At 46.4% G+C, this 24,961-nt stretch overlaps 1 protein-coding gene across 4 annotated transcripts in view; it reads right to left on the reverse strand.

Annotated features, from left to right (window-relative positions):
* VMP1 (vacuole membrane protein 1) overlaps window positions 1-24,961 on the reverse strand; it is a 1,390,334-nt gene that overhangs the window by 1,264,659 nt on the left and 100,714 nt on the right. The window contains exon 2 of one of the 4 annotated variants that reach the window (XM_069615112.1): window positions 13,047-13,127. The exons of the other annotated variants lie outside the window; for them this stretch is intronic. The gene's annotated coding sequence lies outside the window, so the exon portion shown is untranslated. The remainder of the gene's footprint in view (window positions 1-13,046; window positions 13,128-24,961) is intronic. 4 annotated transcript variants of the gene reach the window in all.

Here is a 24,961-nt window from a genome sequence, read left to right on the forward strand (position 1 = left end):
CCAGACTATAAAAAGCAGTTCAAGAACACACCCCATCAGGGAACACTATGAAACAAAAAGGGGAACGGGATCTTGACACCACCATAGAAGATGCCCAATGGGCAAGATATTGCCAGCATACTAAGGCCATCGATTAATTCTAACTTTAGGTTAATTCAGTTTAAACTACTAAATCATCTACATATAAACCCGAAGAAGATCTCCAAGTTCGACCCTACCCTCCAAGTAGCCTGCCCCAAATGTGGGATCCTCAATGCGAATTCAATGCATATGTATTGGGAATGTCCCCTTCAGGGTTCCACACAATTTAGGTTTGTTTTCTGTGTTGTTTTCCAAATGAACAATTACTTTATTTGCGTTTTTTGGATTTTGCAACTAGTTAAAATGTAGAGTATCAAACCTAGACCGATGCTAGTCAGGGAGAACTAGTCGTCAAAGGTGACTCCTATTTTTTGGGGGGATTTGGAGATCTGGTTTTTTTGTATATGAGCTCCGTTCCTCTGTTGGTTAAAAAATGACACTGCCATTAATAGAAACCTTTCCACATGCCGTCTTCATTACCTAAAACCCCTCCACGGCTATTCATAAGCGTTTCTCTGAAGCACGTCTCTCTCAAGAATTTGTATACTATACAATGGATTCCTATAAGCCAATCATTGACATTAGAGCCTTTTTTCGTATTGTCAAGTTGGGATTTTAGTGACCAAGTGGAGAATACGTGGAGGTTGTCCATTTGGGCTTTAGCACACACCAGATCAAGCTCACTTTGAGCTGACCTGTGTAATAATTGAGCTAGTTTTTAAAATGCACTTTAAATGTACTTTTGATATCATACTATTATGGTTGATTAATCTGATATGTTAGTCCTTCTAGTTTCCAGGTGTAGACTTACGGAATCATTTTTCTGTAGGTGGACAAGGAATTTGCCTAGCCTTTTGGACCCGAGACATAGCAAGGGATATACCTGCTCGACTCCATGACCCTATTAAATGGGAGTTTTTTCAGCTCTATAGGGTAAGTTGAAGACTTCATATCTATCCATTCTTGTGAGGTAAAACTGCGGGACATGTTACTAACGACAATTTCCCCTGTTTCTCTCTCCCTCCCATACATCTCATAGGACGACCTCCTATTTCTGAATACCTCAGATTCAGTCAATTCAACCAGAAGAAATCAGACCGCACAAAAATAGGTGAGTGAAGCCCTGAAGAAAGTGGTGACATTCATCCCTATACCACTGAAACCGGTCGGCTTCCTTCGCGGCCTGAGTAGATAAACACGGATCAGGAAAATCCCTACATCAGATCGCTTTTCGATCCTGATGCTGAAAGGGGATTGTCATTCCCCCCCCAAAAAATAGGAGTCACCTTTGACGACTAGTCCTCCCTGACTAACATCGGTCTAGGTTCCATACTCTACATTTTAACTAGTTGCAAAATCCAAAAAACGCAAATAAAAAAGTAATTGTTTATTTGGAAAACAACACAGAAAACAAACCTAAATTGTGTGGAACCCTGAAGGCAAAACTCAGGAATCTGTAACCATGGACTAATCCGAGAGAAGAAGCAATAATAGAATGAATGTGACTCGAATTCGAGTGTGATATGACGATATGGAAGATTTGAGGTCTCGACTCCCCACTCAGGTTCTAATCTTGTGGATACCTCTCCTTGGAAATGCACCCCCCATAAAGGCCTTCTGACAGGAAGTAGCTAGAAACATAAGTGATATTACAGGGCTACATACCCCGGCTGTCCCACATAAATATCTCCTGGACGATATAGGGAAGGCTTCAGTTATAATCCAGAGATTTGTTGCTGTTGCAGGAGCAGTGGCCAAGAGAAATATATTACAATTATGGAACTCCAAGGCAGCCCCCAGTCAGAGGGCATGGCTGCGGGACTTACTATATGTTCAGGATACTGAACAATACGTTAACAGTGTCACGCCTACCAATAGACCTAAAGACATCTGGGCTCTGCTACGAGTCTACCTTCTGGACAGCCAAGAAGGTGGGTCTGAGGACTAAACGTTTGAAAATATAATGTAATAAGTATGACATGTATGTTGAAAAGTCATTTGCTCTGTTGCTATGTACCGATTGAGTCCACTCCCAAAATGTTGTGTGAATTGTGTTACACCCATCAGAAAAAAATAAAGATTTTAAAAAAAGAGAATGTCCACATTAAGCTACAAGTTCTGTGGGAATATACAGAGTAGTAGGGTCTAATTGCCGGCTACGTCACATTGCTCAAATATTGCTTCAAACCTTTGTATACACGTTATATGTGCAGTGTTTGTTCACTTACAATAAGCAGCTCCGGTGTCCATTCCATTCGTGGTGGTCTGTCTCACTGCTGCAGGAGCTAAATGCGACCTTGTTACACGCGTATTAACGCACTTATCACTTGATGCTGGTAGGTTAATAAAATATTAACAAGGCGTCTACCATGGCAGCCATCTTAAGATGATATATATACTGCGATTAGAATCAATACAGTCATGCTACATTAGGTTTTTTGTAACATGTGTCGGTATATATTAACTTGTACTTAATGTGTTTAAATCTTTTTTGTTCTTAAGACTCTTGTACATTTATGATCACGTATAAACTAGCATTTATAAACAACTGAGAAGAACAAGTTACTTCTTACCTTGTAACGTTCTTTCGACGGGATGTTCCTCCGACGTATTCCTCATCTTAGATATCTCCTTCCAGCTCTGCTGGCCTCGGAAAATTTTTTCACTAGAGGGCGCTGCGCGTCGACGTCCTTCGAGTCGATGTCCCTCGACAGCCGCCGTATCGACGTTCGACGTCATCCTGCCTATAAAGGCCGCACGCAGCGTCCGTTGCTCAGTTCCGTTTTGTAGCCCACAGTATTACTGTCTGGACTAGACTAATCACCCTGAAGGAGCGTAAGCTGCAACAACAAGGGAAGTAGAACTGCGGGGATGGATGGGAGGGTCGATGAGGAATACGTCGGAGGAACATCCCGTCGAAAGAACGTTACAAGGTAAGAAGTAACTTGTTCTTCGAAGGGATTGTGACCTCCGACGTATTCCTCATCTTATATAGGCTCCCATAGCAGTATTCTATATTCGGAGGAGGGAGTACTGCCTTCACGCTGTCTTCTATTGATGAATAGAATGCAGTACAGCCCTTCCAAACCTAGTCTCTTGACTGGCGGAGGAATTCAGATTGTAAAAACGTGTAAAGGTATGGACAGACGACCATGTAGCGGCCGCACATATGTCTTTAACCGGCACGCCTCTTTTGAGGGCCGATGAAGCTGCAATACCTCTGGTCGAATGAGCCCTAAGGTTTTGAGGGGGCTCTTTCCCTGCCAGTTTATAACATTCCAGAATGGCTAGAATGATCCATCTGGAAATGGTCTGCTTAGTTATTGGTAACCCCAGCTTGTGACCTGTGTAACCTACAAACAGCTGGTCTGCCTGTCTTATCCTGGCTAGTCTACTAATGTAAAAACTTAAAACCCTCCTAGGGTCTAGTCTGTGTAACCTCTCTTCCTCTTTCCCCGGGTGAGGAGGAGGATAGAAAGATGGTAGGGTAATCTTCTGAGTAATATGGAATTCAGAAACCACCTTTGGGAGGAAATTAGGCTTCACTTGCAGGACAACTTTGTCTTTGTGAAAGATTGTATGAGGGGGTTTACAAGAAAGAGCTTGTAATTCGCTCCCCCTTCTAGCAGATGTAAGTGCTATTAATAAAACAGTTTTAAGGGTAAGGAATTTTAACGAACAAGAATGGAGAGGTTCGAAAGGTGTACCCATCAGGAAAGTTAGTACTAAGTTTAAATCCCATAGGGGAACTTGGAATGGTCTTGGGGGATAAACATTGGTTAACCCCTTTAGAAACTGTATTACCAAGGGTAATTTGAAATAGGATGGTTCTTCCGCAGTACGCTTAAAGATGGATAGCGCTGCGAGATAGCCCTTAATGGTGCCAACTTGAAGGCCTGAATTTGCCAAATATAGTAGGAAGGACAAAACCATTGGTGTACCCACATGAAAATGGGTCGATATTCTGTTCTCTACACCAGCTGCAAAATCTGTTCCAAAGGCAGCGGTATAAAGACTTTGTTGCTGGCCTCCTTGCCGAAAGCAACACCTCCATAACATCATCAGGGAGGTCCCAATCCTTGTACCTCAGCCGTTCAGAAGCCAAGCGTGAAGGTTGAGGGTTTTGATGTCTGGATGGAGAACCTGACCTCCCTTCTGTGAGAGTAGGTTCTCTCTGAGTGGAAGTCGAATTGGAGGGCAGATGGACAAGTCTAGAAGGTCCGGGTACCACGTTCTCCTGGCCCAATCCGGGGCAATTAGGATCATGGTTCGCCGGAATCTTCTCAACCTCCTGATCATTTGAGGAATGACAGGGACCGGTGGGAACGCGTACAGAAGCGGAAACTCCCAGTCCACTATGAACGCGTCTCCCAGAGCTCCTCTCGGAGGAAATTCCCTTGAGCAGAACAGGTCGCATTTCCTGTTTAGGCTGGTGGCGAACAGATCTACCTGAGGGGTTCCCCAAAGGGCGAAGATCTCTTGAAGGACTTCCTGAGCTAGCTCCCACTCGTGGGAGACTGTGTTCTGCCTGCTCAGAGCGTCCGCTGTCAAGTTCTTCTCTCCGGCTAGGTGAACTGCCGATAGAAAGATTCCTTCTTGGATTGCCCAAAACCAGAGCTGCATCGCCTCTCTGCACAGGGGTAGTGATCCTACGCCTCCTCTTTTGTTGAGGTAATGCATGGCCACCGTGTTGTCCGTCATTACCAGGACGTTCTTCCCTTGTACAGCTGGCAGGAAAGCCTTCAGCGCAAGTCTGATGGCTCTCAGCTCTAACAGGTTGATGTGTAGTCTGGACTCCGATGGAGACCAACGACCGCTGATGGTCAAGTCATTGGCGTGGGCTCCCCACCCCGTGAGTGAGGCATCCGTGACTACTGTTATCTCCGGCCAAGGGTTGCCATAACTGATCACCATTCAGAATGTTCTCCTGACAGGCCCACCACTGAAGGTCTCGAGCCACCCTGCCGGGAACCTGAAGATCTGTCATTCTCCCTGAGAATTGTGACCACTGAGTCCTCAGTGCCCACTGGAGGGATCTCATTCTCAGGCGAGCCTCTGGCACAAGGAAAATGCAGGATGCCATGAGGCCTAGCAACCTCAAAAAGTCGAAGGCTGGGAGACGTTGGGCATGCTGGAACTTGGTAACCACCTGTAGAATATCTTGAGCCCTCACCTGTGGTGGCGAGGCTTTTCCCAGGGAAGTATCCAGGATCGCTCCTATGAACTGGAGTCTCTGCAATGGTATCATTTGTGACTTCTTTAAATTGAGGGAGAAGCCCAGTCTGTGAAGGAAGTGGCACACGTGATTTAGCTGGATCTGAGCTTGTTCCGGAGAAACAGCCCTGATCAGCCAATCATCCAGGTAGGGGTAGACGTGAATCCCTTCCCTCCTTAGACTTGCAGCCACTACCGACATTAACTTGGTGAAGACCCTCGGGGCGGAGGTCAGCCCAAATGGCAGCACTCGAAATTGATAGTGAGAGTTGCCAATTGCGAACCTCAGGTATTTCCTGTGTTTGAGATGGATAGGCACATGGAAATAAGCGTCCTGAAGGTCCAGAGATACCAACCAGTCCTGGAACTGAAGGGCCTGGAGGATCTGAGAAAGTGTGACCATCTTGAATTTGTCTTTTCTGAGGAATTTGTTCAATTCTCGCAAGTCCAAGATGGGTCTCAGTCCTCCGTCTTTCTTCGGAATGAGAAAGTAAGGGGAGTACCAGCCCTTGTTCCTCTCCGCTACAGGTACCGGTTCTATGGCACCTTTCTCTAGCAGGTCCAAAATTTCCTGCAAGAGGAGCGGATCTGGAGCTTTTTGAGAGCTGATCCCCAGTGGATGACTCTGAGGTATACGTAGGAAAGGCAGGCAGTAACCTTGGTCGACTGTTTCCAATGCCCAAGCATCTGACGTGATAGCCTGCCATACCGTCAGATGTTGAGTCAACCTGCCTCCTACAGGTGTCCTGTGAGGGGAGTCCTCAGAGTGGTTTTGGGGCGGCTGATGCAGATGCCGATGGTAAAGAGGCACCTGCTGTTGCTGCGGCTTTAGAATATCTACCCCGTCCACCTCGGGTAGTTCTTCTTTGACCCCTTTGAGCCGGTCGTCCTCTACCTCTTCCGAATGCGGAGTAGAAGCGAAAGGACTTGCCCCTCGCAGAGGTTCCAGTGGGACGAAAAGGAGTCTGACGGATTGCAGCTCCTAGGGATTTTGCTGCAGCTTTTGAAGTTTGCAGTTTCTCTAAACTGTCATCCGCCTTTTTCCCGAACAAAGAAGAGCCATCGAATGGCATGTTCAAGAGCCTGGCTTGCACATCTGGGGCAAAACCCGACTTTCTCAACCAAGCGAATCTCCTGGTTGATGTACTTGCCGCCATTGCTCTGCTGATACTGTCAGCCGAATCAATGCCCGTCTGGAGGGATTCGCACATAGCGTCTTTACCGTCCTGTATAATATTCAGGAACGCATCCCTTTCTTCTCCCTCCGGGATGCAGTCAGCCGCTGTAGAAGCACACTCCCAAAGTGTATGGCTGAACCTAGCAAGGGTGCAAGTAGCATTAACAGACTTTAACGCCATGCTACATGCTGAAAAGACTTTCTTTGCCATAGCATCATATTTTTTATCGTCCCTGTCCTGTGGGACTGTAGGATAAGCCGTCTTGACATCGGTAGAGGATGCTGCTTGTACCACCAGACTTTCTGGGGATGGGTGTTTAGACAAAAACTCTGGGTCTGTGGAAGATACCCTGTACTTTGTAGACAGTTTTTTATTTACTGCTGGTATTACATCTGGGGTTTCCCAGTTTGTCATGATCTTTCTCTGAAGAGCTTTATGAAAGGGCACCACAGGATCCTCTTGTGGGCCTTTGTCAAGAATATCCGTGAGGTCATCTTGTTGGAAAGATTGTGAAGGTGCAGACCACCCCATGAACTCTGTAATCCTGGCCATTAAGGCTCTGTAGGGGGTTTCAGCATGCTCCCCCGGGTCTGGTTTAGCAAACTCCACCTCAGGGGAAGTGTCTAACCCACTTGCCTCATGTAAAGAATCATGAAGATCCTTTAATCTGCGCTCTTCAGAGGAAAATTTCTCTCTAACTGGGGTTACAGGTCCCTGTAACTCAAATGTGTCTTGTTCAGACAATTCACCCTCTTCTAAAATTGAGGATATAGTTCTCAATTGTTCTGAACTCATAAAGGGAGTAAATCCCATTTCCAAGGCAGAGGGTGCCGAACTTGTCATTATTGGCCTCGAAAGCGTCGATGTCGTCGACGCCGAAGGCTTCGAGCGTGGCGTCGAAAACAGAGGTGGAGGCCTCGAGGACCTCTACAGAATTGGAATTCTACTCGACAATATCAACGCCATCGACGTCGAGGGCCTGGGGATAGTCACTGGATGTGTGGTAACCGTGACTTTTCTTGGCGTCGACGCCGGTGTCGAGTCGACAGACCCGTGTGTCGAAGGTCCCCTCGACAACGGCGTCGAAGACATCGACTTCGACGTCGACGGAACCTTCGAGGAAGGTTTGGAGGTCATAGTCCTGCTCGAGGGTTCGAAACGCGCTCGAGAGGTTTCTTTCGCCGGGTACTGCGACTCGCGGCGTTTTTGACCTTCGGGTCTTTCGACCAGAGCATCGCTCTCGGCAGTCTTCGAGGGGGTCGAGGCCGCTTTCTCGAAGACGCTCATCATATTCTTTCGGAATTCCTCCCATTCAGCCCGGGAACTATGTTTCGTGGGGCAAGGGATTCTTTTTGGCGAAACAGAGGAAGAGGAAGACGGAGAAGGGGATCTTCGACGTCTCCTCTTCGAGTGCTTCGATCTCGAGGAGTGATGAGACCCACTCCGAGACCTGGAGCGCGAATGGTGACGAGGAGACGAATGTCTCGACTTCGTCGACGAAGAAGAAGCTTTAAAATTCTTACCTTTCTCCAGCTTCCCCCTACGCTCCTTCAGGGCCTTAGCTGTCATGGACATACAGTCCTCGCATTCCGAACAATGGTGTTCAGCTCCCAAGCACCACAGACAAATTCTGTGAGGATCGGTCAACGACATCTTTTTCCCACAATCTCGACATTTTTTGAAGCCGGATCGAGGAGTTGTCGGTTCCGACGAGGAAGCCATCGAGTACGGATTGAATAACTCGAGGTAAATAGGATTAATCTGACTAAGAACTGAGCAACGGTATTCCGAGGCACTGAGTAAGCGCGGAAAAACGGAACTGAGCAACGGACGCTGCGTGCGGCCTTTATAGGCAGGATGACGTCGAACGTCGATACGGCGGCTGTCGAGGGACATCGACTCGAAGGACGTCGACGCGCAGCGCCCTCTAGTGAAAAAATTTTCCGAGGCCAGCAGAGCTGGAAGGAGATATCTAAGATGAGGAATACGTCGGAGGACACAATCCCTTCGAAGTTTCATTTACTTCAGAATGATGGCGATTACCTTTCACGCTGCGATTATATCAGATTGTGTCTAGTATTCCAACTTCACATATTTGCTAAAGGAGATTATATTTTCTAGTCATTATTGGACATCTTCAATGGCGACCGTTTTAAGATGATATTCTCGGCTAATGGAATCCAAATGGCTACACCATATTCTAAGATTCACCTGATGAGACTGTGCAAGGGGGCATTAGCCAATTACTTTGTTTCTGGTTTGCAGCCTAAGAATCAGGAGCAACTCAAAACGATCTACTGGATGGCAGAATAAGACACTGACAGAGCTAGTTGTGGTTTGGAATCATTGTGTACCGTGTCGCAAACAAAGGAACGAACATGGAGAATAAATTAATGACATTGCAAATGCAGACCGTACAGGTACAGGCGCAACCAAGGGATGGGTTTCAAGGAGGATTCAGGAAGAGGCAATGGAAGGAGCCCACAGCCAACCCCTGCTGGACAAGAGGGGCAGCAAGGGCTGAACACCACCAGGACAACAGCAGCCACCAGGATAGCAGGAGTATGCAGGGCTCCCTGGATACTACACTGGCCCGTCTATATGGAAGTATTGAAAGCAAACAGGACATAGGAAGAATTAGTGCCCCTATGGACACCAGCATAATTTAAATTCTAGTCCTCAAGTCAAGGGTTTTATTTAGGCGCTTGGCATGAGTGCACCAGAAGGATTTCCTCATCAGTGTGCCACAACCCCCAACACATTCCCAAACCCGAATGCTCAAATCTTTGCCGCATCTGGTCAGCCCCAACCACCAATAGTAGATTCTGATCCCTTATGACCGGAGGCAGAGGATGTTCTCATTGACCATCTGCTACCCGTAGACCAGGATGGACCATATGTACAGTGTGGAGTAGAAGGAAGGAATTCACCTCGTTTAGTTGACACCAGAGTTAGCAAGTCTGCCCTTAAATCTAAATGATACCCGAATGTCCCACTATCCTCTGAAACAGTGAAGGCAGTAGGCATCTCTAACATCCCTGTGGCTGATCGACTAACAAAACTTATTATAAACACTGGGCCCTGTTGGGGAATACATCCAACGGCCCCAGCGTGTACGAAAATACAAGCTTTTAAAGTTTCTGTGAAAAGGCACACAGCATTAAAAAAAAAAAAATTTAAAAAAGAAAAAAAAGAAAAATCAGCCCCACGCATATATAATTCCCTATGCAAGCTCAACAATGCACTAATAGCCATGAAGTAGTATCCCTGAGAGGCAAGTAAGCCATAAAAAGCAGACCTGATGTAGGAGTATAACCACATAACTTTATCAAGTATAGAAACACTTAACTTTAGTGAGGGAATCATTAGGGGAATCCATAATGATAGCAATTGACAAGTGAACTCTTACACTAATTGAATGAACACCGCAAGCCACATACACATTCAAAGCCTTGAAAGAGAATGGAATTTGCAAACACTTAAGCCCGAGTTCATAAAGTCAATGGCAGAGCAAGTGAAATCATACAAAACCATGAGAAAGGAAGGGGAAGCGAGTAATGTTTCCAATGAGGAGTTGCATTATTGAACTGGCAATGTACTGTTCATAATGGTGGGAACGGTAAGAAGGTGCCAACCAATGAGGTCTTTGGGAAGAGGAAGTAAAGTTATCATTTTGTTGTCACAATGTCACATCTCACACAGGGATTAGTTGAATGTTATCAAGTCACTCACTCCACGAATACTCCTCTTGGAACACACCTATTAAGTCTAGAGCATACAAATTATAAAACGCAGCGTCCAATCAGCATAATGGGAAGAAAGATGATCAGAGTGTCGATTAATTAATAAACTGTTGTCTTGTGATGATCACAAGGTTAGAATGAGCCAATAGGGCTAAGTATTGTATAGATCTACCTGTAGTGCAAATGACAATGCCCAATCACAGGCTGGTGATTTGTGAATAATCTGTAACATTTGTTTGTTATTTCTCTTCTGTCTTTTCCTATAAATGCAGCCATTTTCAGTGTCCATGTTGAATGTCTTTTTGATAATTCCCCAGCCTAGGCTGTGTGTGCATATAATAAACTTTTGTTTTTCTCATATCTCGTGCATTATTATGTGGCTCATTGGATGATTATTATTTGTATGTGTATTTAGTTCAGAGAACTATTACAAAATGTATATTAAAACAATCACATTGGTTACCATTGTAACACCTAAACAGTTTTCATTCCAAATACCATATAAAATAACTTGTTCTAAAATACATTATATTATACAGACATACAGACACTACGTTTGAAATGCATCAAAATTCGAGAGGTGTTAAATTTCATGCAGAAAAACTTCGCTAGTGACCACAGTAATGACAATTTTAGCGGCACAAGTATTACATCAAGTGTGATGTTTAACAGTTGAAAATCTACTGGCGACATTGGTAGAAAAATGCGATAAATTAGAAAAGAAACTAGATGTGCAATCTTTATTACTAGACAAATCTATTAACCAGAATAGAAAGACACTTAGAGAACAAAGTACAAACACTGATGATACATCTAATCAAACACCAACTAGCTCCAATCCAGTAGAGAAACAGACCTCACATACAAATTTCATGAAGTTGTAGCAAATATAAAAACATGTGAGAAACAGAAGAAAACATTTATCTCCCAAGCTATCATGTATGGTAGTCGACCCAAAATGAGTAAAAATAGCTTGTATAGAGAGAGATTGAAGCAGACTGAAATTTGTTGATCGATCCAATAGGCAAATAAACAATGTAGTAACTGAATGCAAAGGTGAATAGTAAACCTACTAAAATTAAAGAGAAAAATGAATGTGTAAAAAAACAAATTAATACATGCTCCAAAATTAATGAAGAGGTACTGGACGATATAGAATGCCTATTTTCTAGCAAAGATGAGCATGCAGCCAGAACGACGTTAAGACTGTGCCGCAAGCTAGTAAAGAGATAAATGGGAAAATAACAATGAGCACTGCCACTCAAACATGTATAATTGGTCAGTCTAAACTTCCTGAGTGCTGGACTAACCAGTCCCAAAAACAAAAGACAACTAAAGATCAAAATACTTATATTGACCTAAGTGAAGAGTTTAGTGCACTCCAAATTACACCAGTGTCTCATGTGGAACACTTACCCCGCGCCCCTCACCTCCTTAATAGAGAGGCCATGTTATGCGTTCTGCATACTGCAGTTGCCTTGCGGGTGTTAACTTCTAACAATATCAAGATTGTTGACCAATTGGAACACCTAAAAATCCCAATAGCAAATGTTTGGTTTGCTACTGATACCATTTTGGAATATGTCATGCAATATGAAAAAAAGATATATCGCATGGGGTATACTTGTAAGATTGTACAAATGACAGCAAAAAACATATAGGACAATTGCTCATGGAACATACAACATTAACCTGGAATACCCTAGAATTAGATTGCTAACTCATGAACAAGAGGGTGTGGTTGCAAGAACTGTCCCCATGAGAAGCAGTAACGAAACCAGAGATGTGGTAGTTAACAACAATGCGACACTAGAAACTGGCATAAGAGTAAATTATCGTAATAGTAACGCTAAACCGAGTGTTGAAGTTGCCAGAGATGGCGAGTGCAACACATGTAATAGCTGCCTGCCGCCTTTAAAACAAATTTTTCTTTGATTACTTGATGACAGCACGATCATATGCTCTTGGAATACTAGAGGATTTTCACATCTCCCAGCCGAAGATGGCCTCTTGAAATCGATGGATCTCTTCAGTATTATATAGTGTTACAAGAAACATGGATGACCGAGACATGTCACACTGACGGTAGGAGCACCTTACAAGTGCCAGCTACTAAGGGACCGATTGGTTGTGCCAACGGGGGAGGAGGGGCTATTGATTACAACCCATTGGTTTGGAGTGAATTTATAGGGTCATCTACATTGGCATAAGTGGCAGAAATTGCTATTAATTGGACAGAGACGTTTCTGGTGAATGCATATGACCCGCCTAACGCTACAACAACAAAACACAAAGTTGCTACAGTGAAGAAGATGCAAGGAGATAAACTGCCTTAAACCAGTATGAATAATTGGTGATTTCAATGCCAACAGAGGCAAATAATATAGACTGAACTCATGTGAGCGAATCTGCTCCGATTAAACCCTCAAACTAAAAATCGACAAGACAAAGCATGGGCCAACTCCTATGTTTTCCATGGGTTAAACAGGCTTTGCCCAGGAGATGCCCATAAAGCATTCACGCGAGTGAGTGAGAATAGTGCATAGACTATAGACTAGGATTGCAAACATAGCAGCTTTAGCCATGGTAGAAGACATGGCAGTTGCCACACGACATGAAAGTGACCACAAGCCACTATGTGTATTATTAAAATCCACATTGAAAAATGGCGTGTCACACTCAAGGGAGCAGAATGGGGTTATATACATTAAACATTAGCTTTATAAACATATAAACAAACAAATAAGTAATAATAATAATGGCCAAAACGCATTCAATGGAATGCAGCAAATCTAAACGAGGCTCAGGAGGTTTATAGCTGAGCTATTACCTGTATTTATCAATCAGTATGATGATAACAGTCAGAATAGACGACCAGATTTTCTGAAGCTCACCTTGAGTGTTAAGGATGCTATAAAAAAGAAAGGAAATTATAAGAACATACAAGAGAGGTGGACTAAAGATCATAAAAAGGGACAACATTACGATAGTTGAATAACAGCTGCAAAAACACAACTACGCAGAAGCATAGCTACAGTTCTCTGCCAGGTGCAGGACCTGTACATTCCTGTAGAAATCACGGCAGAGATCATGCGGGTTAAAACTGAGTATTGCAGGTGGCTGAGAAACCACCACAGACGTTGCGAGATGGAAATATGTCAACAGACAGCGAACCTTGCCAACACTGGAAATCACATTGGCATACGGACAGCGCTAAGGGGGACAGTTAAGAGAGATGTGCCTATCAATAGTGTCTTAGACAAGGTTTGGTGTACCCACATAGAGTCAACATTGGGGGCACGTACACCGATGAGGACCTAGCCCTGCATTCATCTAAATGGGTGTGCAAAGTATCAGTGAGCGAAATATCTAAGATTATAGAGAGGCTCCACAATTCCTGAGCTGCTAGCCCAGCCGGCACCTGCAAATCACTCAAAGACTTTCCCAGGCATGTGGGGCCAAGCGTTGAATTTTCTCTTTGTGCATATTGGTGAATGTGGCATCCTACCGGAATATATATATATATATGATACATTACTCACCGTAATCATATTTCTGATGCTTGCATCTTCTTAGATTCAAATGCTGTACATAGGCCGACATCTAGTGGAAGCTACGTAGTATTACAGTTGTTTTCTAAACTTGAAAATGGACGTCAACAGGGCGTGCCAGTAATACTATCCCTAGCATGACGTCCACTGTACCCATGATCCCTCAAGCATCGAGGTCCCTCAGATTGTTATTTTTCTGACATGAGGTAGCATGAGGTGTAGCGCGAGTACAGTTGTATCCAAGCAGATAAGTATCAGACAAGCTCATAAGCATCCATGCGCCTTCTCTCCGAGGGGAAGAAGGGTGGGTCGCATGTGAATCTAAGCAGATAGAGTCATCAGAAATATGTTTACGGAGAGTAATGTATCCCTTCTGAGGCATGCTGTGCATAGATTAGCGAGCAGTGGAAGGAGGAGGAGGTGGGATGTGAGACAGTTCATGAGCGAATAAATGTCTTAGAACCGCTTGTCCTACTCGTGGATCTGTCTTGGAATGAGTGTCAATGTAGTAGTGCTGTGTGAAAGTATGCATTGAGCGGCATGTAGCTGCTTTGCAAATGCTGTCTAAGGGGACATTTGCAATGAAAGCCCGACTGGCTCCAGTACCCTTGGCATAAAAGGCAGTGTTTTATTAGATAGGTAATAGCACAGTTGGATACATCCGACTATCCACCTAGAGATGGCATTTTTAGAGATGCGGTCTCCTTCTCTGCCTGGCGCTATGGAGACAAACAGTTGATCTGTCTTTCTTAGCGGTCTGGTTTTGTCTATGTAGTAGAGGAGCACTCTCCTCACATCTAGTGTGCAGAGTTTTACCTCAGCAGAGCTTTTGGGTTCCTGGAAGAAAGCCGGTAGTTCAATAGACTGGTTTACATGGAATTTGGAGATTAATTTAGGTGAGTACCTAGGGTGAGTACGTAAAACCAGTTTGTCCTGATGTATAGTAGTGAAAGGATCCTGCACTGAGAGAGCTTGGATTTCACTGGCCCTTCTTACGAAATGATGGCTACTAAGAAGGCAGTTTTATAAGTCAGGTGTTTGATACTAGACTTGTGCATAGGCTCGAAAGGGGGTCCCACTAGCTTAGCGAGTACCACATTAAGGTCCCAACCTGGCAGTGGGTTAGAGTGGAGGGTGGAGTCTCTTTAGCCCTTCCATAAATGCGTTGATGACTGGTACCTTCCACCATGAGAACTTGTTATGGGAAGTGGTGTATGCTGACAAAGCCGCCAGATGCACTTTTAAGGAGTTGAACGCTAATCCTGCCTTTAGTAAGTGGAGCAGACAGGTTAGAATGTTAGATGGAGTACAATCAATGGGGTTTATTTGCTTATTCAGGCAACAAATTACGAATCGTTTCCATTTATCATAGTAACAGTGCCTAGTGTTTGGTTTTCTTGATACCTTCAAGATATCCATACATCTCTGTGGTAGATTGAGATGTCCGAACTCTATGACTTAAGGAGCCATGCTGCCAAGTTCATGGAGTGTGGCTGTGGGTGCACGGTTAGTCCTCCGTGCTGGGTGAATAGGTTGTACTGGCACAGGAGTTTGAAGGGATTGCAAATCGCCACTCTGCCACAGTTGTCTTGCCCACATAGGAGCATCAAGGATCAGCGTCATCGATTCCTTGTGCAACTTGTTCACCACCTTCCTCATGAGAGGATCCGGGGGGAGGGGTGGCGGAGAGAAGCTTAAGCGAACTTCCCTGACCAGTTCATCCATAGGGCAATCCCTTGGAGCCTGGCTGGGGGAACCTGGACGCAAAGTCTGGGCATTGACGATTTTCACTTGTGGCGAATAAGTCTATAGTTGGGAAACCTCATTGAGAGAAGAGGTGTTCTACGACTTCTTCGTGAAGACGCCACTCGTGTTCATCTGGTAGGGGATCTCTGCTCAATGAGTCTGCTAGAGCGTGGAGTTCCCCTGGAACATGTTGTGATGACAGGAATATTTTCCGTCTGAGTGCCCATTTCCAGATTTTCTGTGCAAGTCTGGATAGATTTGGAGAGCGTGTACCCCCCTGTTTGTTGATATAAAACATTGCTGTGGTGCTGTCCGTTAGGATCTGCACCGACAGGTTTGTTAAATGGGGTTCGAACGCATGAAGGGCTTTCAATACTGCCAAAAGTTCCAGCACATTGATGTGGTTCTGAGCTGCAGTGTGGGAGCACAGACCCTGGGCTGTGTGGTGAAGGTAGTGAGCTTCCCCCACCCTGCCAGTGAGGCGTCCAATGTGACCACTGCTTGCATCTATGGGTCGTAGAAGGGTTTCCCTTTCGTCATGTTTTCTCTCGTCCACCAGCGAAGATATTGTACCAGTGTTGGTGAAACGACCACCAGATCATCCCACTGACCGCTTGCCTGAGACCATTGTTTCGCCAACCACTCCTGTATGGGACACATGCACAGGTGAGCAACCAGGTATATGCAAGATTCCATCATGCCAATTAAATGCATTGCTTTGTGCAACCTTATCTGGCGGCCAGCCTGATAATGTATTTGCAGTAACACATTTTTTACTCTTTCCTCTGAGGGAAAGACCAATCCTTCCTCTGTGTTTAGGATAGCTCCTAGGAACTCTTTGGAAGTGCTTGGCCCTAGGCTTGATTTTTTCTCGTTGACTGAGAAGCCCAATTGGAAGAGGAGGTTGATTGTTTGGATGTTTTGTCTGCGAATCAGAGGAGCTTCCCCTGTTATGAGCCAGTCGTCCAGGTAAGGGTACACTGGGATTGCTCCCCTGCGCAGGTGCGCTGCCACTACCGCCAGTACCTTTGTGAATACCCTTGGAGCCGAGGCTATTCCAAAGGGCAGCACCTTGAATTGGTAGTGCTTGTTTGCTATCTTGAAACGCAAGAATCTTCTGTGCGCTGGGAACATTGTAATATGAAAATAGGCATCTTTCATATCCAGTGTTGCCATGTAATCCCACTTTTTTAGTAGCAGGATTACCTCTTGTAGCGTAGTCATGCAGAACTTTTGTGGCTTGACATACTTGTTTGCAGCGTGCAAATCTAATACAGGCCTCATTGTTAGATTATTTTTTTAGGCACAAGAAAATAACTTGAATAAATACCCCTGCTTACCTGGTTGATTGGGACCACTTCTTTGGTGTCCTTTAATAGAAGCGCTGTTATTTCTTCCAGAAGGATCCTCTGATGTTCTTCCGAGTGGACCTTCTGTCGTGGAGGGTGGTCGTGAGGACGTTGGAGTAGTTCTGTACAGTGGCCCCTTGCTATCGTGGCCAGCACCCATCTGTCCGAGGTGATAACCTCCCATGAGTGGGTGATGTTGGAAATGCGTCCTCCGACTGGAGATGCTTGGGAGGGTACCGAGAGCGGAATGTCCCTTGCTCTGAGGTGGGGTGCCACCTCGAGCAGAGCCTCTGCCCCGATTACCAAGACCTCTATGTTGTCCTCGTGGATAGCCTTGGAAGGCTTGTCCTGGATTGTTGCCATAGGAACCTTGGCATTGACTGTAGCCGGATCCTCTGAATTTTGGTCCCGAAAACGGTGAAAATTACTGTTACCCCTTTGACCAGTAGGTTTGTTTGTGAGCGGACCTAAAGATTTTAGAGTGTCATACTCATCCTTCACTGTCTTGAGTGCATCTTCTACGGCCTTGCCAAAGAGCACATTAGGTTCCGCTGGCATATTAATCAGAGTGGCTTGAATTTCTGGCCTAAAGCCTGATTGGCGAAGCCATGCATGCATGTCTTTTTCTAATAGTCCCCTCTGCAATGACCCTCCCGGCATTGTCCGCTGCATCGAAATCCGAATTGAGGAGACAAGTAGACAAAGCCTTTCTGTCTGCAGCCACTTGAGCTAGTTGAGATTTAAGTGGCTACGGGGCGGACGAAAGTCACGCAGAAACCTCCGCCCACTTATGGCAGTTATAATTTGCCAAAACGGTAGCGTTGTTGGCTATTCTCGTCTGGTAGGCTGCTGAAGAAGCGACCTTTCTACCCATTGCATATATTTTCTTGCTTTCCTTATCCAGTGGTGCCTCGGAGGAAGCAAGGGGTGTGCCAGCTCTTTTCCTTCTGGTGGTCACCACCAATGAGTCTGGTTTTAATTGGCCTCTTATGTATAAGTGGTCTGAAGGTGCAGGCCTGAACAGTTTTTCCACACGCGGGTTAACGACCCGTGTGAGATTGGGTGCTTCTAAAGAAGGTTGAATTCTGCGTTGCACCGATTTTAGCAGTGGGATAAACTGGCCTACTGCCCTTTTGTCCCGCAACAATTGTTCAGCGAAGTCTCATCATTGAGGAGAGGTTGATTGTCGATGGGGGAATCTACCACTTGAGGGTCTTGATTAATAGGAAATCTAAGGAGTACATGTTTGCTTCCTGGTCTGTGTCTGGGTCCTCATCATCCCCATAATAAATGTCATCTGTATCCTCTCCAATAAGTTGAGGGTCAGATGTTTCCACAAATGAAAGATCTTCCTGTTCTTCTGGATCTATCTCAGGGTCATACAGATCTACAACTCTGCTTTATACGGGGATATCAGAGCGAGACCTCTTAGCAGGGGGTAGGGAGGCAGAGGCTAGTGAGCCGGAATGGGCTGAGGTGGGAGGAGTGGATTGGAAACTTTGAAGGTAATCTGTATTTTTTTCAAAGACATTTTTATAAAGGTCATTCTTCGCATAACCCTTTCGATATCTTGCGAAGACCATTCCTTTGAACTTGGGATTACAATGGGATGAGTGGTAATACCCATATCTTCATTAGTGGGAGGTATAACCTTTGGCCTAGAGTCCTTCGGTTTCTCTATGGGTTTGCACAATATTCCCTTTTGCGATGACCTATCTCTAGTAGGACTCTTGTCCCTATGAGGGGTATTAGAGGATTTTTTTATGGTGTTTTCCCCACCCTGGGGCCCAGAGGAGTGTTTAACAGACTTTTTGGGGCCTGACATTTTATCAGATGATGAACATCTAACTTCAGGTGTGGGAGCCGAGGCTTCGTCCGCGGACGAACGGCCTTCGAAAGGAGTTTTCTGTGCAACACCCTTGCCGTCTTTCGATGTCTGAACCCTGTCGTGTGGCGATCTTGAACGAGAGTGCCCAGAGGACCGGGACTCTGTGGACCGTTCATGGGGTGTCGAAAGTTGTCGAGTATTCGACTCATCTGTCGAATGCCAACTGGGGCTTATGTGCTTGGTGGTGTGTGCTTTTGTAGCGCTGCCGCCGCCGAGTTTAGTGCCCACAACAGGGCCGCCGACCTGTCCTACGGGGTCGGGGGCCTGCGCTTAAGTAGCCGAAGTTACTCCAATGCCCGCTCCGTCCGAAAGTACGGCGTCGGTGCCATCGCTGAAGGCTCCCTCTACTTCCATGGCCTCGAGTTTCCTGGCGTAGTGGGCCCAGCGTTTTGTGGAACGGTCCTTCAAAGCCTTAGGCTTGAAGAGCCTGCACACTCGACAAGACGTTTCGACGTGGTCTCTCGGGAGACACAAATTGCAAACTGAGTGTTAGTCGACCCAGGGGAATTTGCGATTACACTTAGGGCAAAACTTAAATTGTGTATTTTCCATAATTATGGGTTATGCAAATGGCCTCCTAAAAATGGCGTCTCCCCCTCTCTTCCTACTGTCTGGGCCGAGGCCCGGGGCAGCCTTCCAATGCCGTACAGTCCGTCGCGATGGTCTCAGCCGGGCAGTTTTCTTTCTCTTTCCTCTGCGTGGTGTTATGGCAGTCGATGAAAGGATAGAAAGAAAAACTATCGTAATTATATAAAGTCAATGGATTATCGCCGAAAGGAACTCTGCTATACGCGTCCGTCTAGCATGGTGGAAAAACACAATCTGAGGGACCTTGACGCGTGAGGGATCATGGGTACAGTGGAAGTCACACTAGGGATAGTATTACTGGCACGCCCTGTGTCGACGCCCATTTTCGAGTTTCGAAAAACAAACTAATACTCTGCAGCTTCCACTAGATGTCGGCCTATGCACAGCATGTGAATCTAAGCAGATACAAGCATCAGAAATACGATTACGGTGAGTAATGTATCTGCTTAGATTCACATGCTGTGCATAGGCCGACATCTAGTGGAAGCTGCGGAGTATTAGTTTGTTTTTTTCGAAAGTCGAAAATGGGCGTCGACACAGGGCGTGCCAGTAATACTATCCCTAGTGTGACTTCCACTGTACCCATGATCCCTCACGCGTCTAGGACCCTCAGATTGTATTTTTTCTGACATGAGGTAGCATGAGGAGTAGCGGGAGTACAGATGATCCAAGCAGATAGAAGATAGATAAGATAAGACTACAAGCATCCATGCGCCTTCTCTCAGAGGGGAGGAAGGGTGGGTCGCATGTTAATCTAAGCAGATACAAGCATCAGAAATACAATTACGGTGAGTAATGTATCCCTTCTGAGGCTTGTGGAATCTGCTTAGATCACATGCTGTGCACAGATTAGCGAGCAGTGTTAGAAGGAGGTGGGATTTGAGAAGGGTCATGAGCAAATAAATGTCTTAGAACCGCTTGTCCCACTTGAGTATCTGTCTTGGAATGGGCGTCAATGCAGTAGTGCTGAGTAAAAGTGTGAATAGAGCTCCAAGTAGCTGCTTTGCAAATGGTGTCAAGGGGAACATTTGCAATGAAAGCCAGAGTGGCCCCAATGCCTCTTGTCGAGTGGGCTCTGGGCGTAAAAGACAAAGTTTTGTCAGAAAGAGAGTAACACAACTGGATACACCCTTAGCGATGCAATCTCCCTCCTTGCCTGTGGCTACGTAGACAAACAGTTGATCTGTTTTCCTAAGCGGTCTGCTCTTGTTTACGTAGTAAAGGACCGCCCTACGCACATCTAGGGTGTGTAGTTTAACCTCAGCCGAGCTTTGTGGGTTTTGGAAGAAAGCCGGAAGCTCGATGGACTGGTTTACATGGAATTTGGAAATAAACTTAGGTGAGAACCTAGGGTGTGTCCGTAAAACCAGTTTATCCTTATGAATAGTAAAGAAAGGATCCTGCACTGACAGAGCCTGAATTTCACTGACCCTTCTTATGGATGTAATGGCTACTAAGAAGGCAGTCTTATAGGTCAGGTGTTTGAGACTTGTTTTATGCATGGGCTCGAATGGGGGGCCCATGAGTTTAGATAGCACCACGTTCAGGTCTCATCCTGGTGGTGGGTTAGAAATAGGAGGGTGAAGTCTCTTTACTCCTTCCATGAAGGCTTTAACTACTGGTACTTTCCACCACGACACCTTGTTATGGGAAGTGGTGTATGCCGACAGGGCTGCCAGGTGTACCTTCAGCGAGTTAAAAACCAGCCCCGCATCCAGCAGGTGGCGCATGTAAGTAACAATAGTGGAAGGAGTGCAATCAACTGGGTTGACTTGCTTACTCTGGCACCAGATTACGAATCTCTTCCATTTGTCAAAGTAGCAGTGCCTCGTGTTGGGCTTCCTAGCCTCTTTTAGGATGTCCATACACCTCTGTGGTAATTTGAGATGTCCAAACTCTATGACTTCAGGAGCCATGCTGCCAGGTTCATTGAGTTGGGTTGAGGGTGCACTGTTTCACCTTGGTGCTGGGACAATAGGTTGTACCAGCTCGGAAGTCTGATGGGTTTGCACACCGCCAGTCTGCGTAAGTGTGGGAGCCACGGTTGTCTCGCCCACATGGGAGCAACCAGGACGAGCGTCATCGATTCTCTGTTCATCTTGTTGACCACCTTCCTGTTTAGAGGAGTTGGTGGAAAAGTGTACGCAAACATCCCTGACCAGTTCATCCACAGGGCGTTCCCCTGGGAGTCTGGTTGGGGGAACCTGGATGCGAATCCTTGGCATGGTCTGTTTTCGCTTGTGGCGAATAGGTCTATAGTGGGGAAACCCCACTGAGAGAAGATATCTTCTACGAGTTCTCTGTGTAGACACCACTCGTGTTCCTCTGGGAGGGGGTCTCTGCTCAGATCATCCGCTAGGGAATTGAGATCCCCTGGAACATGTTGCGATGACAGGAAGATGTTCCGTCTAAGTGCCCATATCCAGATTTTCTGGGCAAGCATGGACAGATTTGGCGAGCGAGTCCCTCCTTGTTTGTTCAGGTAGAACATGGCTGTAGTGCTGTCCGTCCGGATTGGATTTGCACTGACAGGTTTAAAAGGTAGGGTTCGAAAGATTGGAACGCTCTGAATACTGCCAGAAGCCCTAGCAGGTTGATGTGATTCTTGGCCACTGCGTGAGACCAGAGACCCTGAGCTGTGTGGTGGAGATGGTGAGCTCCCCACCCCGTCAGGCATGCATCGGTTGTGACTACCGCCTGTATCTCAGGATCGTAAAAGGGGTTCCCCTTGGACAGATTCTCTCTTGTCCACCAGAGAAGGCTTTGTACCAGTGTTGGCGAAACAACCACTAGATCGTCCCACTGACCACTTGCCTGAGACCACTGTTTCGCCAACCATTCCTGCATGGGACGCATGCGCAGGCGCGCGTGGGTTCCAGGTAAATACATGACGCCATCATGCCCAGCAAAAGCATTGCTTTGCGTACCGTTATCTGGCGACCGGACTGGTATTGCGGAATTTGCAGCAGTATATTCCGAATTCTTTCCTTTGAAGGAAAGGTCAACCCCTCTTGAGTGTCTAGGATAGCTCCTAAGAATTGTTTGGATGTGCTTGGCACTAGACTTGACTTTCTCGTTTATTGAGAAGCCCAATTCGAAGAGGAGGTCGATAGTCCTTTGAATGTTTGTTCTGCAAATTACTGGGGTTTCCCCCGTGATGAGACAGTCGTCCAGGCAAGGGTACACCGGGATTGCCTCCCTGCGTAGGTGTGCTGGCGCCACCGCCAGTACCTTGGTAGTGCCGACTGTCCACCTTGAAGCGCAAGTATTTTCTGTGCGCTGGGAACATGGAAATATGAAAATAGGCATCTTTCATGTCCAATGTTGCCATGTAATCCCCCTTTTTTTTTTTTTTTTTTTTTTTTTTTTTTTTAGGAGGGGGTTTACCTCTTGGAGAGTTCTCATGCAAAACTTTTGGGGCTTGACATACTTGTTGGCAGGCAGTAAGTCCAATACTGGTCGCATTGTCAAATCTTTTTTTGGCACAAGGAAGTAAGTTGAATAAATACCCTTGTTTACCTGGTGTCCCGGGACGAGTTCTATCACGTCCTTTGCTAGCAGATTGACAATCTCTTCTAGGAGGATCTTCTGGTGTTCCAAAGAATGTATTTTTTGTCGTGGAGGATGGTCTCGGGGACGCTCTAGTAGTTCTATACAGTACCCCGCGGATACTGTTGACAGCACCCATCTGTCTGATGTGATCCCTTCCCAAGCTTGGGTGAAGTTGGAAATGCGTCCCCCTACTGGGGTTGCGTGAGAAGGGACCCTGAACGGAGCGTCACTGTTTCGGTGGAGGCTTGCTGCCTCCTTTATTGGGGCTGCCTCTACCTCTACCACGTCCTCTCTTATTACCCCTGCCATAACCCTGGGTAGACCGCTGGATATTATTGTTCCACTGTGTACCCTGCCCCTGGGAATAGTTAGAACCTCTCTCGGAATTTTGGCCGCGTGGGCGACGAAAATTGCCATTCCGTCTCCCATTCGGGGGTTTAGTGGTTAGCTGGCCTAGGGATTTGAGTGTTTCATACTCGTCCTTAGCATTCTTTATTGCGTCTTCGACCGCCTTACCAAACAGATCCGGCTCCACCGGTTTGTCCAATAATGACGCTTCTGTTTTAGCCTTGAAACCAGACTGGCGTAGCCAAGCGTGTCTCTTAATAACAGTTCCTTCTGCTATTAATCTGCCGGCGTTATCCGCGGCATCAAAGGTTGCCTTTAAAATGCAACCGGACACGCCTCTTCCCTCCGCTGAAACTCGTGCCAATTGGCTCTTTAAGGGTTCTGGTGTGGAGTCTATGAGTGCCGCGACCTCTTCCCACTGATGGTAGTTGTAGCTGGCCAACAGGGTTGTGGAGTTGGCAATCCTTGCCTGGTAGGCGGAAGTGGAGGCGACTTTCCTGCCTAACCCGTACAGTTTTTTGCTCTCCTTGTCGGGAGGAGTCTCGGACGATAAGGGTGTTCCAGCCCTCTTACGGGTGTTACTAACAACCAGGGAGTCCGGCTTCAGATGCCCCCTTATATACAGTGGGTCCGATTGGGCCGCCTTGAAAAGTTTTTCAATCCTAGGGTTCACTGCTCTGGTGAGGTTCGGATTGAGGAGTGACGGGTCTATTCTTTGAATAGATTTTAGGATAGGGATGGCCTGAGCAACAGGCCTCCTCTCCCCCACTAACTCTTCTGCGAAGTCTCTTTCCTCCTGGGCACCCTCCGTGTCAATTTGGAAATGTTCGGCTGCTCGAGACAGCACTTCATTCAGGAGCGGCTGGTTGTCGACAGGGGAGTCGGTAACCAGGGCCTCTCTTTCTACTGGGGAGTCTACCCTGTAGGGGTCTTCCTCCTCCTCATCTTGATCCTCATCATCCCCATAGTAGCCTGTCCCAGTTTGTTCCTCCACCAAGCCCAAATCTGGATCCTCAACAAAGGATGTCTCTCCCTGGTAACGAGAGTAGGGCTGGACGTAGAAGGGGTCTGAAGACCCTGTTGGTGTCTCAAAGTGGGACCTTGTACTTGGAGGTATAGGATCCTTAGAGCCAGAGGGTGCTGACCCGTCGGGAGTATAAGCAAGAAAGTGCTCTGGGTTTTGTGCATAAAAATCTGCCAAAGATGACATTCTTGACATTACCCTATCTATGTCAACACTGGTCCATTCTCTGGAACTGGGAATGACCCTTTCTGGGAGTTTTTCAAATTTATCCTGACTAGACTTGGTAGCCTGTGCAGGGGTTTTGGCGTTATCAGAAGACCTGGACTTGTCTTTCTGTTTTCGAGGAGTGGAGTGTTCTACGGGCTTGGAAGTGGGTAGAGACTGCTTCCTTTGTTGTTTCCCTCCCTCCCGGTGACTGGAGGAGTGTTTCCCGTGTGTTTTAGGGCCCTCTGAGCTTTTCGACGCCTGGCGTCGAGGTTCGGGGGTCTTGACCCTATCCTTCGAGGGTGGAGGTAGGGGTTCGGGATCTGTAGTAATTCGGTCTGCGGGCGCCGACTCTTGGAGTGCGGCCTGAGGGTGGAAGTCGGCTTCGTCTTCCGACGATCGAGCTTCCGTGACCTTAGGGAGCGAGGCACTCTTGGCAATAGTGGATGTTTGCCTGGATTCGTGCGGCGATCTAGATCGAGAGCGCCCAGAGGA

This window comes from Ambystoma mexicanum, chromosome 9, assembly GCF_040938575.1.
Source record: "Ambystoma mexicanum isolate Mex_15411 chromosome 9, UKY_AmexF1_1, whole genome shotgun sequence".
NCBI classification, from domain to species: domain Eukaryota; kingdom Metazoa; phylum Chordata; class Amphibia; order Caudata; family Ambystomatidae; genus Ambystoma; species Ambystoma mexicanum.